We start from the raw sequence: 18,108 nt of genomic DNA on the forward strand, positions 1-18,108 counted from the left end.
ATGTTAGAGAGGGTGGGAGCCAAACTATAAGAGACTCTTAAAAACTGAGAACAAACTGAGGGTTGATGGGGGTGGGAGGGAGGGAAGGGTGGGTAATGGGTCTTGAGGAGGGCACCTGTTGGGAAGAGCACTGGGTGTTGTATGGAAACCAATTTGACAATAAATTTCATATTTAAAAAAAAGAAACATGCCAAAAACAGTAAAAAAAAATTACCTGTTTTTTTAAAAAATATATAAGTATTATTCATAGTTTCAATAGAGGGCCCTGAATTTCTTGGGTATGGAGAATAGAAGGCATTTTATTTTATACAGGTAATTTTTTCCCTAACCACGAGAGGGCAGCCTTGTTTAACTTATCAAATTCTCCCAAAGGCCTAGCTGGGCAGCTACTTTCTGGCAGAATGCTTCGCTGAAGCGGGAGGGAGGGCTCCAGGAACCCCAGTTAGCTGTGTTTTTCAGGGGTTTGACTGCTGCTCTTGAGGGAAGCACAATGATTCCACTCATTGTTTTATTTTCCTGGGATCTCATATTGGCAGTAAAATGTGGCATAACAGTAAAACCTGGTATTCTTTATCTAGAAGGCAGATGGGGGTCTAGGGCAGGTGGTTGTTTGACCTGTGTCAGGAATCAGGTGGCTGCAGGAGGGGAAGGATTAATAAAATCCATGTCTAGGATTTGAACTTCTGAATGACAAATACATTATCTATAGTTGCACAAACTTTGAAATATCATTAAAGCCTGTCTGGAGAGGCTACACCATTAAGAGAGGTGTGGATTTGAAGACGGGTCTAGCAATGGAAATGTGCCATGATCAATTAGCATAGATGGCTAGGGAGATGAAAGTGTATCAAGCCTTATATTTTACATACTTATTAGATCATTTATTCATTCATTCCTTCACTTAGCACACATGATTGAATTTTATCACACTGAGGCATAATATGAACTCCTCAGTGAGAGGAACTGTCTAGTAAGTGAAAATTGCAATTCAGCCCAAGTAGTAACTAAATGTGTGGACACAGTACCACAGGAGCACAGAGTGGGAACTAACTTCGCATGGAAGATAAGGTGACAGCATAGATTAAGGGTCTTTGCAGCGTAGGGTTAGAACCAGGTCTGTTAGCACAAATGATGCAATGACCAGGAAGGGAAGAGAGCTCTAGTAAGTCTGGATTTCACAAACTCTGCCCCTGGCTCCCTTACAGGGAGAACTTTTGCTTAAGTGCTTTTCTGTCTCGGTAGGGGAGATAGCAGTTACAGAGGTGTGCCCAATTTCCTTTACAGTTTAAAGGTCCTTCTATGTCAGCTTTGCTAACTGAGCTATGAGAACATATGGCAACATTCACTTCTTCATTCCACAAACACATAAGGATTCACTGGTTTGTGAAGGAGGTAAAATCCAATCTTTGAGCTCCAAGTGCTCACAATTAGGTAAGGAAAGAATTCATAACTTAGTAGGCAAAGGTAATTTCTTTGTACATATGGAAAAAAAATTTTACTTTTCATCAAGTCCTGGAATCTAGTGATCACCATTTTGTTCTCGTTGGCTCCTTTTCAAAAAAAAAAAAAAAAAAAGCGCATCAAGATGAGTTTTGGGATGCCTAGGATAGAAGTGGTAGAAATCATAGTATTTCATATTACTCTCAGCTCCAGGTTATAAGGTGAGTGCTCAAACATGTTCCTTACAAAAGCATAGTAAGACAACAATGTTAATTGTTAATATTAATTTCACCCCAGAGCGAAAGAGAAATGCTTTTCAGATCATGTCCTGTTTTGATATTTCTGTATCAGGGCTTTCCAACATGCTTGGAGGTATGTTCCAATTCATGGGAGGAAAAAAAAGTTATGAAAGAGATAATATAGGATAAATATCACTTGTAAGTGAATTAATTTATATATTATTTACAACAAAATCATCTATATATGTTAAAACATATGTACATTTACTCGCTGTATGTGCACGTGGACCCAAAGACTTAATTCTGAGCCTCCCTGAGGACTTTAGTCTCAGATAATCTGCTGTAGATAGTCCTGAGCCCTTCCTGAGGAAACCCACATACAACCCATTCCAGAGCATTTCCTTGCTTTGAACACTTGGCCATGTTGTAAATCAGGGATCAGGAGACACTTTCTGTAAAAAGCCAGACAGTAAATATTTTAGGCTTTGTGGGGCACTACTGAACTCTGCCTGCCCCTGCAGTATGAGAGCAGCCACACACAATACATAAATGAATCAGAGTACAAAAAAAAAAAGGTGGCAGGCCAGATTTGGCCTGTGGACCATACTTGGCAGATGTCTGTTCTAAATCATTTGATGCTACCATTTTAGGGGCTCCTGGGTGGCTCAGTCAGTTAAGCGACTAACTTCAGCTCAGGTCACGATCTCGTGGTTCATGAGTTTGAGCCCAGCGTCGGGCTCTGTGGTGACAGCTCAGAGCCTGGAGCCTGCTTCGGAGTCTGTGTCTCCCACTCTCTCTGCCCTCCCCTGCTCATGATCTGTCTCTCTCAAAAATAAATAAATGTTAAAAAATAATAATAATTTAGCTAATTAGACCAGGAGAGGCCATTTGAAGTAAGGGGTAGCAAATATATCAGCCCGTCTTAAGGTGATGAGCAGCCTTGGAAGGAACTTGATATCAGATTTTTGAGAAAAATCAGTGTTTCTTGACAGACATATGGATGGATAGATAGGTAGATAGATAAATAGATAGGTAGATAAAAAATTTTACTATGGTCAGCTACATCAGGAGCCAAGAGTAATCAGAAGGTATCTGTAAATCAAAGGCAAAAGACAGAAAATGATATCTAAGTAGAGGGTGGAGTAGTTGGTTAACGATATCAATAGTAGAGAATCTGAGTTTACCATTGGTGATGGTTGTCAAACTTTGGATGCTAAATTCCTGACAAGACAATGGGTCTTGAGAATTGTATGCCCTGAAAAGAAAAAGAAAACAAAAAACCTTACAATTTTTAATCCATAGTCCAGCTTCAGTGTAGCTCTTCCTGAGTTCCTGGGAGACTTCTGTTGTTTTTATTTCCACATGTGGCCTCACAGCTGATTTCCCATTGCTGGAGGTAACCTCAATGAATCTTTGTTTCTGAGAACTCCAAAGAGCCTAGCTAAGACTCTCCTCTGCCTGCAGGTTGGGAACCAGAGTTGTATATCAAATATTCACCACCGCTATGGCTGGCTATGTTAGAATATTTCTCTGTTAATCATTTGTTTCATGCTTTTTCTCTAATGCTTGAATGACGTGTATAAGACTAAGTAAAACTCCCCTTGAAAAAGCACAGACATTTTCTCTGGGGGCATTGCATGAATGTGTATCCCCTTCAGGCCCTTCGGGGGTTGCTCAGTGAGGCATTAGGGCTCCATATGGTGGAAATTGTGCCATGACAAGTCTAGTTTATTCCAGTTGTTGCTTCTTTTGAAGATCTTGGGAAAACTTTTCATATTTCTCACTTGAGTGCAGCAAAGGATTTTGGGCTGCCTGGGAACAGGTTTAAAGGAAGATTACATTATTAATCAGTACTCTTTTATGTCCAGTTATCCCTGGCCAGAGATGAGCCCTTTACATTGCTCTTAACAGTCCCTGGAATTTAATTCAACCCTTGTCATCTCTGACAGTGTTTTATGGGCCCCTTCTCTAGCTGCCAATCTCAAAATAACAGATTTGGGAAGAAATTTTTGTCCTTTTCTTCCACAAAAATGGGAAAGAAAGTACAATTCTGCAGCTACTCAAGGTAGAAAGGTACTTTATTTTTGAAGGGGGGTTGGATTTGTTAATGTATCTTTTTTTCCCAACAGCTATACTGAAGGTTATTTTATTTCTCTAATTCATTCTTATTAAGAACAAGAAGGTGAGCCAATTGGCAAACATTGCACCCTGCTTTTGGAAACTCCTTCTTATAGATCTGAGAGTACACTGAAATTATTAATATGAATTCTTTAGTTATCCCCTCTTGAGAGCAGGTGAAAATAGACATCATTACTATTATCATTCTGTTAGGGAGCAAACTGCATTAATAGCATACCTAAGATTTGCAAAATTGTCATGTATTAGACACCAACGCATAGAGTATTGATAACCTGTCCAAGGTCCTATAGTAAGTAGCAGATGCATTTAATACTGGTATATGAAACCACGGCACTGTCCTACTTCCACAGAGTTATGCCCATGAACTCACGCTTCAGAAAACTCAAGAGAAGTTACCATGCCCAGAGCATGGAGATCTGAAGAAAACCTAAGTGTGAGCAGCCAGATATTTGATCCTTCTGAATTTCCATTTTCTTTTTAAGCAGGAGAAATATACTTCCCAGGATTGTGATTTAAGTATCAAGTCAGACAGTCAGTGTCATGTATTGATGCCCATTACATGGCAGCCTTCAGTTAGTCACCTTCACAATGAGGTTACAGATTGGAAAATTCAGTTCAGGGACCAGCTGATGCAAAGATGGGCAGAGGCCTGTGGCATACCCTTGTTTTACATGAAGCTTGTCTTTTCTTTATAGAAAGCTATGTTCCATGCTGCTCACATGGCTGTTTCCTGTCCTAATTAATTTTTGAGCTCTCTGTTGGATTTTAATTACGGGCCTATTAATTCATGAGAAGAGTTGACAGATGTTGTAGGTTGGTCATAGCAAATTAATAGGCAGGTGCTCGGTAGAAACTCCTGGACTCTTCAGTAATTGACTCACAGAAAAGTTACTACTTGGAAATAGGAAGCGCAATCCAGAACATGTTTAGTTACCCAGAGTTGCATTTTTAGAAACTGAGGCTGAACACACAGATCTCAGTGTCGACTTGTGCTTTCCATTGGGGTGGGGAGGGTGAGTTGGGAGCATTATAAAGAGAAGGAATGGGGATGATATTGGGCTGAGTCCCTTGCAAAGACTTGAGCAAAATCCCTTGGAATGATATAAACACCCTGGAAGCAAAGGAGATTAAACACTTTAGACTTAGCCAGATTTATCCTCGAACCTCAATAGACAACTCTAGAGAGAGCTAAACTATAGAGAGTTCCCTTTTTGCCTCAATGAAGAGCTTAGAACCAAAGGAAAATGGGGGGAAATGGCCAAATTAATTTTTTTTCCTAGAAATCCACTTATCAGTTCTGGAACTTTGTCCTGTTGTTGGGAGAAAAAGCCAAGTCACAGGAGCTAAAGTGCAAGAAAGCCCCTGTGCCCCAGTGTAAAGATGTCCCTGCCTGACATTGTCCTGCCCTAGCCCTAGGAAAAGGGGACATGGGAAGTGACAGAGCTGGTTGGTCTCTTCCCATTTGGAATCCACCCTGACCGTGCCTGGCTCCTGAGAGAAATCTACAGAAAAGGGAGAAAGACCCTGCTAATAAGGAGGCATTTTCATATCTGTAAAAATTCTACCCCAAAAGCACAGCCTGAAGTCTATGTAGATCATCTGGATCAGTGCTCCTGCCCCTGGAAGGCTGCCCTGTCTTCCCCCAACCCTGCCCCATCCTTGAGAAGGAGTCAGATGAGGGCGAGGGAGAAGGAAGAGCCTTGAGTTGCCTGTCAATACCTGTCTCTATAGGGAAATCAAACCATCCACGTGCTATGTCTATAAGCAGGATTTCTGTCAACAAGAGCATCCTCTTGGGAATGAATTGAAATTACATAGAGAGGGATTTAGAGCATTCAAGAAGAACTTCCAATTAGTACAGTGGTGAGATTGTAGAATAAACAAAGATAATGGAAAATCTCTTTAACACCTAAAAGGTAAAGATAAACAAATGCAATAAGTACTATTTTAATATGCCCCCCTACCTTTTCATTGTAATTCTTACCAATCTTTTAAGACCCCCTGAGCAGAATTCTATGCCCCTTATGCTTGCTTCCAGGACACATTTGCATATTTGCATGTTTATTATGATACCTATTCACAGGCAGACTGTCATCTGTTCTGCTATTAATATCAGTGGCATTACTTAAAGAAACACGGTGTTATTTGTAAAGTGTTACCCAAACAACGGTTCGAATGGAGTAAAATGGATTATTTTTTCCCGAAAATTTTCAATAATGAGGGTTTCTATAGGCAAAGTATGTAATTATAAACCTCAAATATCACTGAGCAGATCCAGTGTTTAATTTTCTCAAATGAAATGGCTTCTTTCCCTTTAACTGCCAGCATCCTCATTAGCAGAACATCTCATACTCTTTTCCTCATGACTTGTTATATTCGATGTTATTGCAAAACAAAGCTCAGGATCTTTCAAATATAGTAGCTGCAATAGGTCAGCAAAAGCATTTTTGCTGTACTGTGTGGATGACAGATTTTTTTTGCTCCCTGTTGGCATTGTGAGTTCCTGGCCATCCTTTTGTACAGGGACTGGTCTTTGCAATGAAAACAATGTGCCCTTATTTTTCAGTCACATGATAGCCAAATCATGCCATGGAAACATAAATTGTGAGAGAACTGCCTGTATTAGAGTTGTGCTTTCCACAATTGGCTGTACATCAAAATCACCTGGGGATCTTTTACCCCCTGCAGCTTCTTACCTGCACATCAGATCCACAGAATCAGAGTCTCAGTGGGTGGGGGTGGAGGGGGTGGGGGGGGTTGAGGTTGGGGAAATCTGGTGATCTACATTTTTTAAAAGCTTCTCCCACATTTCAGCTATACACTGGATTTGGAAACCACTGTACCAGATTACCTCTTGCAGTCTTTCAGTGTTTAGAAATCCTTTTAATGAAAGCAAATATTCCCTCCCCTGCCCCACCCTTGTTGAAATTCTTGCAACTAATTATAGTTGCCCAGTTAATAACTACAAAAGAAGCATAATCTATTATTATTCACTTATTTTGGGGGAGGGCATAAACTCATTGGGAGACATCTTCAGAAGAAACTATACGTAATTTTCTCTAAAATGATTGTACAAGGAATAAACGTTTCCCACTTAGTACTGAAATAAAGGGGGCCAAGCAAGGTCAGCCAAAGATTTGATGAGATGATGGATGTGAAAATATTACAACAAAGGTTGACATAGAATAGGTTAATAGATGCTCAATAAATCTATTTATTTCCTTTTAGATTTCCATTTCTTCCCTATTTTCCTCTCTCTCTCTCTTTGTAGATATCCGATGCTTCTATTTTCAATAAATACAGTTGAACAAAAATACAAAGATATTTAAAAAGTCAGACATTAAATAATATGTTACTACTCTCCAGAATGTAATTGGAGCTAATGTATCTCCACTTTTACTGCTCCACTGACCAATGTCTTAATTAGTATCTAGCAAACTAGCCCCTCTACAAGTTAATTCTCTATCCTTCTTGAAAGCAGTCCCAATCCTCTGTTTTTCTTGAAGATTAGCAACAGTTCAGACAAAAATCAATCCCCTTTTTCTCTTTGAACCCAAAATACTTTGTACCTCCGCTGTAGCGTTGTCACACTCTGGCTTTTACTTTAATTACCTAACTGCATTCATTCTCCCATTTTGATTACTCTCTATATATCCCACCGTACCCTACCCATCATAGGTATTCAGTAAGTGTTATTCTGTTCTATGCATTTATCATCATTGTAATTGGTTAGATTTGGGGGTATTATTTTCTTCTTGCCTGACTTGTCTGCTGTATGGTGAAGCTGTCTTGAGGCAGGTACCGTCTGTCTGACACAGAGCCCAAAATGTGCAAACCTGCCTCAGTCCCAAATGGCCTCCAAATTCCTCCCCATTTCTCTATCCCTCTTCACATAAAGAGTTGTTACATTCTCTTTCTCCATTTCCTTACCTCACATTCTCTCCTCAATCCATTTTAAATGGTTTCTTTCCTATCACTTCAGGGAACATTCTTTCATCAAGGTCACCAATGATCTCAAATGATCCATTGATCATTTCTTTGTCTTGCTTTATTGATCTCTTAGCAGCATTCAAAACAACTGATGCTCTCTCTCTCTCTCTCTCATAAACATTCTATTCACTTGATTCCATGACACCATAAATATAGTTTCTTAGTTTCTTCCTATCTCACAGATTTTTTTTTATGATCAAGCTTCTTTCTTAGATCTATAAATGTTAGGTGCCCCAGGGGTCTCTGTTCTGGACCCTCTTTCCTAATCTATCTGTGGACTCTTTCCAGGTGATATCATCCAAGCCCATGGGTTTGCATACAATCAATGTACAGATGACTCCAAGCACGTATCTCGGGTATTTTTTCTTGAAACTCCAGACCCTTCTATCAAACTGTCTAATTGACACAGCCATATAGATGTCTATTAGCCATCTCAAATATAACACAATCAAAAGGGGACTCTTGATTTCCACCTCCAAATACACTAGTCCCCCAATCTTCTTTGCCTCAGCCAATGGCATCACAGTCTACCCTGTTGCTTGGGACCCAAAAATGATTTCTTGCTTTCTTTCACCTGCCACATCAGTATGTCCTGTGGATGCTCAAAACATCCTAAGTCTATCAACTTTTTTCCATGTCCATCCTTACAGTCAAAATCTAAGATTACTGTAATCCGTAGTCTTTTTTTTTTTAAGTTTATTTATTTTGAGACAGACAAGTGTAAGTGGGGCAGAGGCAGAGAAGATCAGAATAGGAAACTCTATGCATGTATTACATGCATGTATCACAATCACCTGGAGGATCTATTAAACCTCAGGGTGTTGGGCCTCACCCCAGAGTTTCTGACTCAGCAGACCTGGCATACAGGTGGAGAATTTTCATTTCTAACAAGTTCTCAAGTGACGTTGATGCTGCTGGTTTGGGGACCACACTTTGAAAACCACTGTTTAAAACACTATGATCCCTCTTTACCCCTCTGACCTCAATGCTTACTTCCCTCTCTCTGTGCTCCTTCTACTCCAGACCTCCCCCCGCCCACCATTAAAACTTTTGTATTAACTGTCTACCTTTCTCATTTGAATGTAAGCGTAATGCTCAGCACCTAATCAATGAGCCATAAACATCTGTGAAGGATGAATTAGAATTCCTAGTATAGTATGACTCACATTATCTTTCACCCTTTAGTTGGTTTATCTTCCTTCGAGGAGATGAAATCCTTGAGGGTGAAAATGTATCTTTTGTCTTTATATTGACAAGCCCAGTGCTTGCCATTTAGTAGGTAGGTACTCAATAAATATTTGCTGATTTAAATTGCTTCTCCTTTCCAGTGTTGGGGAAAAACATTTGCCATGAACTGGTGGTTTCTTTGAATTTCTTGACCTGTTCAGGTCTAAGTATGGTTAACCAGTACTACATGGCTTTGGTATGTTGAGGCTAGTTAAACTGGTTCACAAGAGCCAATAGCTAAATTTTCAGAAATTTTGTGATCTGGTCGATGTCATGTTGGTTGCTTGAAATCAGCCATGGTGGGAGTATTTACAACATAGAAATAAGCAAATGCTCCAAATCAAGTATTGTAGTACTGGTATTTTTCTGCCCAGTTTCCTATCCCTCCCCCCACCCCTTCACATTTTGTAATAGCCTCTGGATTGGTCTAAGACTTAAAGAAATAAACATGATACAAATTGACCCCTGATCCCCAAAAGAGTTGTTCCTTAGGATTTCTAAAGGAGCCTGGGAGAGAAAGGTACCCATTCACTTGGTGATAAAGCTATGAAGACTGTTCATGAAGGCTACTTTACCTTCGCCTTGTACATGGTTTGGTTATATTAAGCCAATGGGTTTCACGTCCCCTGCCAGTCCTCCTTCTCTCCTGCCCTTCTTTTTAATTTAAGCTTGTTTGAATAGGTTTTGGTCACTTACAACCTAAACAATTCTGACCCGGCCAGAACACTTATTCTGAGTTAGTATTTTGTTGAGAGTGTACCTACCAATGTGATGTAGCCTAGTGCAGTTGGAGTATATTAGATTATGAAACCAGAAAACCTGAGTTCATTGGAATGTCAGCTCCACCCAGGAGGAGCTATGTGTAGCTAAGAAAATTATCTAACCTTTCTGAATCTCTGTTTCTCCAATCATAAAATGGGGGTAATACTACCTACTCTGACTCCTCCACAGATTTCCTGAACTGCTCCAATTTGACAACAGATACAAAAGTGTTTTATAAAGCATAAAGATATCTATAATCTGTTATTAACCCAAAGAAGAAAGGATGGTGTTTATAGAATGAATTGATCATTGGGACAACACTTCTGGTATTTCTGAATGTAACTATTTATAAACATTGGAAATTTCGAGGGTCCCTCATCATCTAGGTTGTGTGAATGTCTCCTGAATTTATGGTAGAGCAACAATAGCAGCAAAACCGGTTCTTCTCTTCAGATGCTATTTTTAGAATAGTTTGTGATGAGAGTAAGGGAGAAAGAAACCTTGGCCAGGGGGTGAAGAGAACTTGGTCCTAACCCTTATTCACCAATCAATATATGACTTGAGACAAGTTAGTGGACTTTCCTGAACCTTGATATTCCCACCTGTACAATGAAGAGTTTGGCCTAAACTCTTCTCTAAAATGCCTTATGGCTCAATATGTCAATAATCCTAATTGAGTAGACAGGACATGCACATGTGAACAGACATAACACTTACAAAGTAATTTACCAGCGAGTACACACAAGTTCAGGCAGTATATATTAGGTATTTAGGTGGGTCAACTGAAAGAGTGACCCCATTTGGGTGGACCTTCTCAAGAAAGATATTGACATCTTGACTAACGATTCCTATGCCAATGAACTGTGCACAATTAAAAAAAATTAAAATTAAATGTTCATCATGTGAAACTTAACCGTGTGCCTTAAGGCCTCCATGATAGTTGAACAGATCAAGCAAAATTCCACTTGGTGTCTGCTAATGCCACATACTTTCATATTCATTATTTCACTGATTTCTAGAGAAGTTCAGCAACTTGCCAAAGGTCACTGTTAGCAAGTAGCAGCATGGAGATTCAAATGCAAATCTTTTGAATTTAAGTTCAGCATTCCTGCTGCTATAACACTAGTGCCTACCTTCTAAGTTCAGCGTTCCTACCTTCCACTCGACATCATCTGGTACATGCAAATGGGTTGCACTCTACCCCAAAGAACCCGGTCAACTGGCCATCACCAGAACCCCCAACCCCAGATTTGGCTTGCATAATTCTTTTACATTTTTAAAAATTAAGTAACATTTCTTGTAACTGCATCTCTTTTGTTTTTCTCTGTTGCTGACATTCCAGGAACTGGCAGTTTCTGTTTCTACTGATTCCCTGTATATCAATGGGGACAAGTAACCTCAATGCACATCTGGCTTGCTTGAGCGGCTCCCTATCCTTCAGTCCGCCCCACACCCAGCTGATTCTTACGATAGCAATTCCTTTACCGTGAAGCATTCTTCTCAATTTTGAAAATGGAGAATTAGAGAAAACATCACTAAGTTTCTTTGTAATACTTCTCTCCTGTCTATCTTGTTAGTCTTGACCACATACCCACTCTGCTTTGGCCACTGGAGTATTTCCTTGAGTTGCTACTAATAGATTAATGCACCGTGCTTTATTAAGATGTATGGATGTGTCATCCTAGTGCCATGCTAAGCATCAGCTGTTCTGGAGGGCAGCTGCCGTTCCTTCCTTGATATGAGTCCCTCCTCGAGCTCTCTGAGAAAGATTAAATGATTAGGCCCTTCTGCCAGTGCCTGAAGCACTGCCTACCCCTTTGTGAGTCCTTTACAATATTCCGAACAAATAGATGAAAATAAACTGAGAGAGAAGTGCATTTAGCACGTGCCAGGCCAGATACCCTGTTTCAGAAGGCTCAGAAACAATAATGTGAAGTTATATTCCTTCTCAGTCAGAGGCAATTGCTGAGCTGCAGACTGCACATGGTGAGCAGGAATCATCTCCAGGTGTCAGGCTTCCTGAGCGGACAATTGCAGTAGAGTAGCCTCACCTACGAAAGTATGGTTCTCCTTTCAGCACCGCTCATTAGAGAGCGTGCCACAGACCACAGGTCACGTGTCATGCATACAGGTTGAAATAATCCTTAAGTTTAAAATGACATACAGGGGCTTCTACTAATTACTGTATTTTGTTCATACTGAGGAAGCAGAAATGTAACCAGTGGAGTCCATTTGGTACCGATAACCGTTATTTTATGATCCTAAAGGGAAGTATAACTTGGGGCTTTTTGAAGATGACAAAAGATTAGCTTAAGAATTAATAAATTCAAAGTGTGTAATGGAAAAACCTATATTCAGTTTAATATACATTCTTTTACAGATGAGGAACCTTTGAGGATCAGTAGCTCACAGCTGATTGTTTTTGAAAGATACAAAAATATGTATTAGCAAATTCAGGTAGCAGTTTTGTTTTTATCATTGAATAAATGATAGTTTATGATTTTCTCTTTAAATTTTTTTTTTAATGTTTTTATTTGTTTTTGAGACAGAGAGAGAGACAGAGCATGAGCAGGGGAGGGTCAGAGAGAGAGGGAGACACAGAATCCGAAGCAGGCTCCAGGCTCTGAGCTGTCAGCACAGAGCCTGATGCAGGGCTCAAACTCATGGACTGTGAGATCATGACCTGAGCGGAAGTTGGACGCTTAACCAACTGAGCCACCCAGGCGCCCTCTAGTTTATGATTTTCTACATGTGACAATTTTAGTCGGAATCCAGGTTGTGTAAAATACCTTTCTATGCCTAAAGTTTAAAAGGTAAATAAAATAAGCATTTCACATATATTCTATTAAAGTCAGGTTGATTGAGGAATAATTTACATTCAGTAAAATTTATGCTTTTTTGATGCACAATTCTAGGAATTTTAAAACATGTTTGTATTTTTGAGAGAGAGAGAGAGAGAGAGAGAGAGAGAGAGAGTGAGCAGAGAAGAGCAGAGAGAGAGAGAGAGAGAGAGAGAGACAGAATCTGAAGCAGGCTCCAGGCTCTGAACTTTCAGCACAGAGCCCAATTTGGGGATCAAACCCACAAACCGTGAGATAACGATATGAGCCGAAGTCAGACGCTTAACTGACCGAGCCACCCAGGAACCCCCATAATTCTAGGAATTTTGACAGTTGTCTAGGAATATACACAGTTGTGTAACCACCACCACAATCAAAATACACAATGTTTCCACCATTCTTGAAATTTCCTTCATGACCCCTTATAGTCAGTCTGCCCTCTCCTCAACACCCCCATCAGACTTGGGAACTATTGACATGTGTCTTTTACATTAGTTTTGCCTTTTTAATGTGTCGTTATAAATGGAACCTATAGCATGTGCCTTTTAAATCTGGTCTCTTTCACTAAGCATAAAGCTTTTGAGCTTCCTCCTTGTTGTTGCATATATCAATAGTTTGTTCCTTTGTATTACTAGGTAATATTCCATTGTATGGATATACCACACATTATTCATTCACAAGGTGATGAGCAATTTCCCCCTTAGTTTTTGGTTATTACAAATAAAGCTGCTATAAACATTTATGAAGAAGTCTTTGTGTGGGCATATATTTTCATTCCTCTTGGGTATGAAGACTTCACTTTCACCTAGAAGTGAAATGGTGGGCTCGTGGGGTAAGTATAAAGTCAGCTTTTTCAGAAATTGCCAGAATGCTTTCCAAAGTGGTGGATGATAATGATTTACATTCTAATCAGCAGCGTGTGAGACTTCCAGTTGTTCTATACTCTTACCAACACGTAGTAGGCTGTCTTTTTTTTTTTTTTTAATTTACATCCAAATTAGCACATAGTGCAACAACGATTACAGGAGTAGATTTCTCAATGCCCCTTGCCCATTTATCCCATCCCCCCCCCACAACCACGCCAGTAACCCTCTGTTATTCATATTTAAGAGTCTCTTATGTTTTGTCCCCTCCCTGTTTTTATATTATTTTTGCTTCCCTTCCCTTATGTTCATCTGTTCTGTGTCATTTTGTTTTTAATTCTTTAATCTTTATTTTTTGAGAGAGAGAGACAGAGTGCGAGCAGGAGAGGGGCAGAGAGAAAGGGAGACGCAGAATCCGAAGGAGGCTCCAGGCTCTGAGCTGTCAGCACAGAGCCTAACGTGGGGCTTGAACCCATGAACCATGAGATCATGACCTGAGCCAAAGTCAGTCACTCAACCGAGTGAGTCACCCAGGTGCCCCTCATCTGTTCTGTGTCTTAAAGTCCTCATATGAGTGAAGTCATATGATATTTGTCTTTCTCTGACTAATTTCACTTAGCATAATACCCTCTAGTTCCATCCACGTAGTTGCAAATGGCAAGATTTAATTCTTTTTGATTGCCGAGTAATACTCCATTGTATATATATACCACATCTTCTTTATCCATTCATCCATTGATGGACATTTGGTCTGTTTCCATACTTTGGCTATTGTCAATAGTGCTGCTATAAACATTGGGGTGCATGTGCCCCTTCGAAACAGCATACCTGTATCCCTTGGATAAATACCTAGTAGTGCAACTGCTGGGTCATAGGGTAGTTCTATTTTTAATTTTTTGAGGAACCTCCATACTGTTTTCCAGAGTGGCTGCACCAGTTTGCATTCCCACCAGCAGTTCAAAAGAGATCCTCTTTCTCTGCATCTTCACCAACATCTGTTGTTGCCTGAGTTGTTAATGTTAGCCACCCTGACAGGTGTGAGGTGGTATCTCATTGTGGTTTTGATTTGTATTTCCCTGATGATGAGTGATGTTGAACCTTTTTTTCATGTGTTGGTCGGCCATCTAGTTGTCTTCCTTGGAGAAGTGTCTATTCATGTTTTTTGCCCATTTCTTCACTGGATTATTTGTTTCTTGGGTGTTGAGTTTATACATTCTTTATAGATTTTGAATACTAACCCTTTACCTGATATGTCATTTGCAAATACCTTCTCTCATTCTGTTGGTTGCCTTTTAGTTTTGCTGATTGTTTCCTACACTGTGCAGAAGTTTTTATTTTGATGAGGTCCCAATAGTTCATTTTTGCTTTTGTTTCCCTTGCCTCCAGAGACGTGTTGAGTAAGAAATTGCTATCGCCAAGATCAAAGAGGTTTTTGCCTGCTTTCTCCTCGAGGATTGTGATGGCTTCTTGTCTTACATTTAGGTCTTTCATCCATTTTGAATTTATTTTTGTGTATGGTGTAAGAAAATGATCCAGGTTCATTTTTCTGCGTGTCACTGTCCAGTTTTCTCAGCATTTCTTGCTGAAGAGACCGTCTTTATTCCATTGGATATTCTTTCCTGCTTTGTCAAAGATTAGTTGGCCATATGTTTGTGGGTCCATTTCTGGGTTCTCTATTCTGTTCCATTGATCTGAGTGTCTGCTTTTGTGTCAAGGCTGTCTTTTTAATTTAGTCATTCTAACAGGTGTGTGGTAATATTTCATTGTGGTTTTAATTTACATTTCCCTAACCAGGGTGCTATTTGTAACTATAGGTACCCAATAAATGATAAGATTTGAGTATCTTTCCATGTTCTGCCAGTGATCCCACCTTATCTACAGTTTACTTTCCATGGTTTCAGCCTATCAACTGTGGTAAACCAACTATGGTCCCAGAAGCAGAGGCTCCTCCTTCTGACAAATGGTCAGAAGGTCAATAGTAGTCTAATGCTACGCCACAATGTCTATGTCATTCACCTCACTTCATCTCATCATGTAGGCATTTTATCACCTCACATTCTCACAAGAAGAAAGGTGAGTACCGTACAATAAGACATTTTGAGAGAGACCACATTTACATAACTTATTACAGTATTCTTTAATTGTTCCAATTTATTGTTATTGTTGTTAATCTCTTATTGTGACTAATTTATAAATTAAACTTTATCATATGTATCATATGTATGTATGTATGTATGTATGTATGTATGTATGTATGTATAAGAAAAAACATAGTCTATATAGAGTTTGGTACTATCTGCTATTTCAGGCACCCACTGGGGGTATTGGAAAGCAGTCCCTGTGGATAAGATTCTGTATCTTCTGTGATGAAGTGTGTATTCAGATCTTGTCCACCACTAATTGGGCTGTTTGTTTTTTATTATTGAGTTGTAAGAGTTCTTTATATATTCTGGATACCAGTCCATTATCTGGTATGTGTTTTACAAATATTTACTCCCAGTTTGTGGCTTTTCATTTTCTTAGCAGTGTTTTTCAGAGAGAAGTTTTTAACTTTAATGAAATCAACTTTTTCTGTTATCAATTTGTTTTCTTTGATAGTTTATGCTTTTTGTACCTACCTAAGAAATCTTTGCCTAACCTTCTTTGACAAGGATAGTAATTCTTTATGAAACCGAGAGAAATTTCTCCATGGCTTTAAAACTTTCCTGTAACTTACTTCTGTGCAAAAGTTTTCAAGGTAAATCTCTCTTATAAATAAAATAAATCTTTCTAACTGAATTATTTTAGTTCATAGTGTTCTTTTTCTAAGAAGAATTTCTTTATGTTCATACACCCATCTTTATATTTTTTATTATAATGCATGAGATTCATCATTAAGTACTAAAGTGTTCATAGAGTTCTTTTGTCTGGTCAATCCATGCGCATATTTTCTGTGGCAGTAAATTATTTGATGTTCTTTTACCTATATTGCTTTTTTTTTTTATCACTTACCTTTTTTTAAGTTTTCAGTTAAATTTCAGTTAGTTAATATACAGTGTAATATTAGTTTCAGGTCTACAATTTATAGATTCAGCACTTACGTACATGACCCAGTGCTCATCACAAGTGCCCTCCTTAATCCCTATCCCCTATTTAACCCATCACCCACTCTCCTCCCTTCTAGTAACCATCAGTTTGTTCTCTATAGTTAAGAGTCTGTTTCTTGGTTTGCCTCTTTCTCTTTTTCCCCCCATGATCATTTGTTTCTTAAATTCCACATGTGAGTGAAATCATATTGTATTTGTCTTTATTACTTATCTATAACTACATTAGCCTAAACTTTAATAACATACTGAAAATCACAGCCATTTTCTTTTTAAATTTTTATGTAAGAATAAAATCAACTCTACAATAGAGAATGCTATATTTCCTGAAGTATTGATTTAATTAAAATGGTGAAATTTCATTGTTAGTAATAATTATCATTGTGTTATTAACTTCATTCTTGCTTTTCTGCTTCAGTTTTGCAAGAATCCTTACTCTCCAGCTTCATTTTTGATATAGTATAATATATTTCATAATCATATGGAGTTCTGCATAGTAGCAAATCACAAATAACAGAATTAGAAACCTACCTCATTGGGCATAACACTTTGTGCTCCTCTCAGTTCTTAATATTATTGAAAGTATCCATAATTCTTTGACAAAAAGTACTCTTTTTGATTTCTTCTCTACACAGGCAATTAATTCCTCACTTGTATTACCAGTGTACCTCTTGGGTTTCTGTGTTACATCTCATTGTACCTGTGTGTTATTTCTTATGTTAGATTATAAGTTTCTTGAGAATAAGGATTGTGCTTTATTCACTTTCATATCTCCAGTACCCAGCATAGAACCTTCACACAGGTACTGAGGATATGAAGGTATGTATTAAATTTATGTCTGGATTAGTGCAAACTAACAAAATTTAAATTTTCTGTATTCATTTATCTTTCTGGAAACAGAAGGCAATAGCTCTTGGGGATCAAAAGCTGGGTTTTGGAATCAGATATACTTGGGTTCACATGCCAACCCTGTCACATCCTGGCTATGCCATCTTGGAAAGATACTTTACCTTTGTCCATAATTTTTTCTCATTTATAAAATGAAGGTAATGACACTCAGCCTCAGGCTGTTTTGAGTGTTAAATAAACTGGGTCACACAAGGTACACAGCACAGTGTGTTCAATACATGGCAGTTACTAGTAGTGGTAGCATCAAAATTATCTGTCTGTGTTCACATCATCACAGTATCCTGTCTGACACAAACTTAAGATATTCAGTTTTACAGGCCATCACCAAACTGTAATATTTGTTTTAGATAAATTTTGCTTCTTGTATCCTTTGAATTATGTAGAATGTTGCCCACCTGTCTGGAATTTCACTCTTAGTATCTCAGAACTTATGGCATCTACTGAGGTTTGGTTAGCTGGACTTTTCTTAATGGTGTGTTATAGCTGAGTCTTATATCATGTTTAAGGATGATGACTTCCCAAGTGAACAGATCATACAGTGTGTACCTATCTTTTCTGTATTCTACTCACAAATACAAGACTTTTATCTGATTTCTGCTTCATTCATAGAGGGGTG

This window comes from Leopardus geoffroyi, chromosome E1, assembly GCF_018350155.1.
Source record: "Leopardus geoffroyi isolate Oge1 chromosome E1, O.geoffroyi_Oge1_pat1.0, whole genome shotgun sequence".
Classification (NCBI taxonomy): Eukaryota; Metazoa; Chordata; class Mammalia; order Carnivora; family Felidae; genus Leopardus; species Leopardus geoffroyi.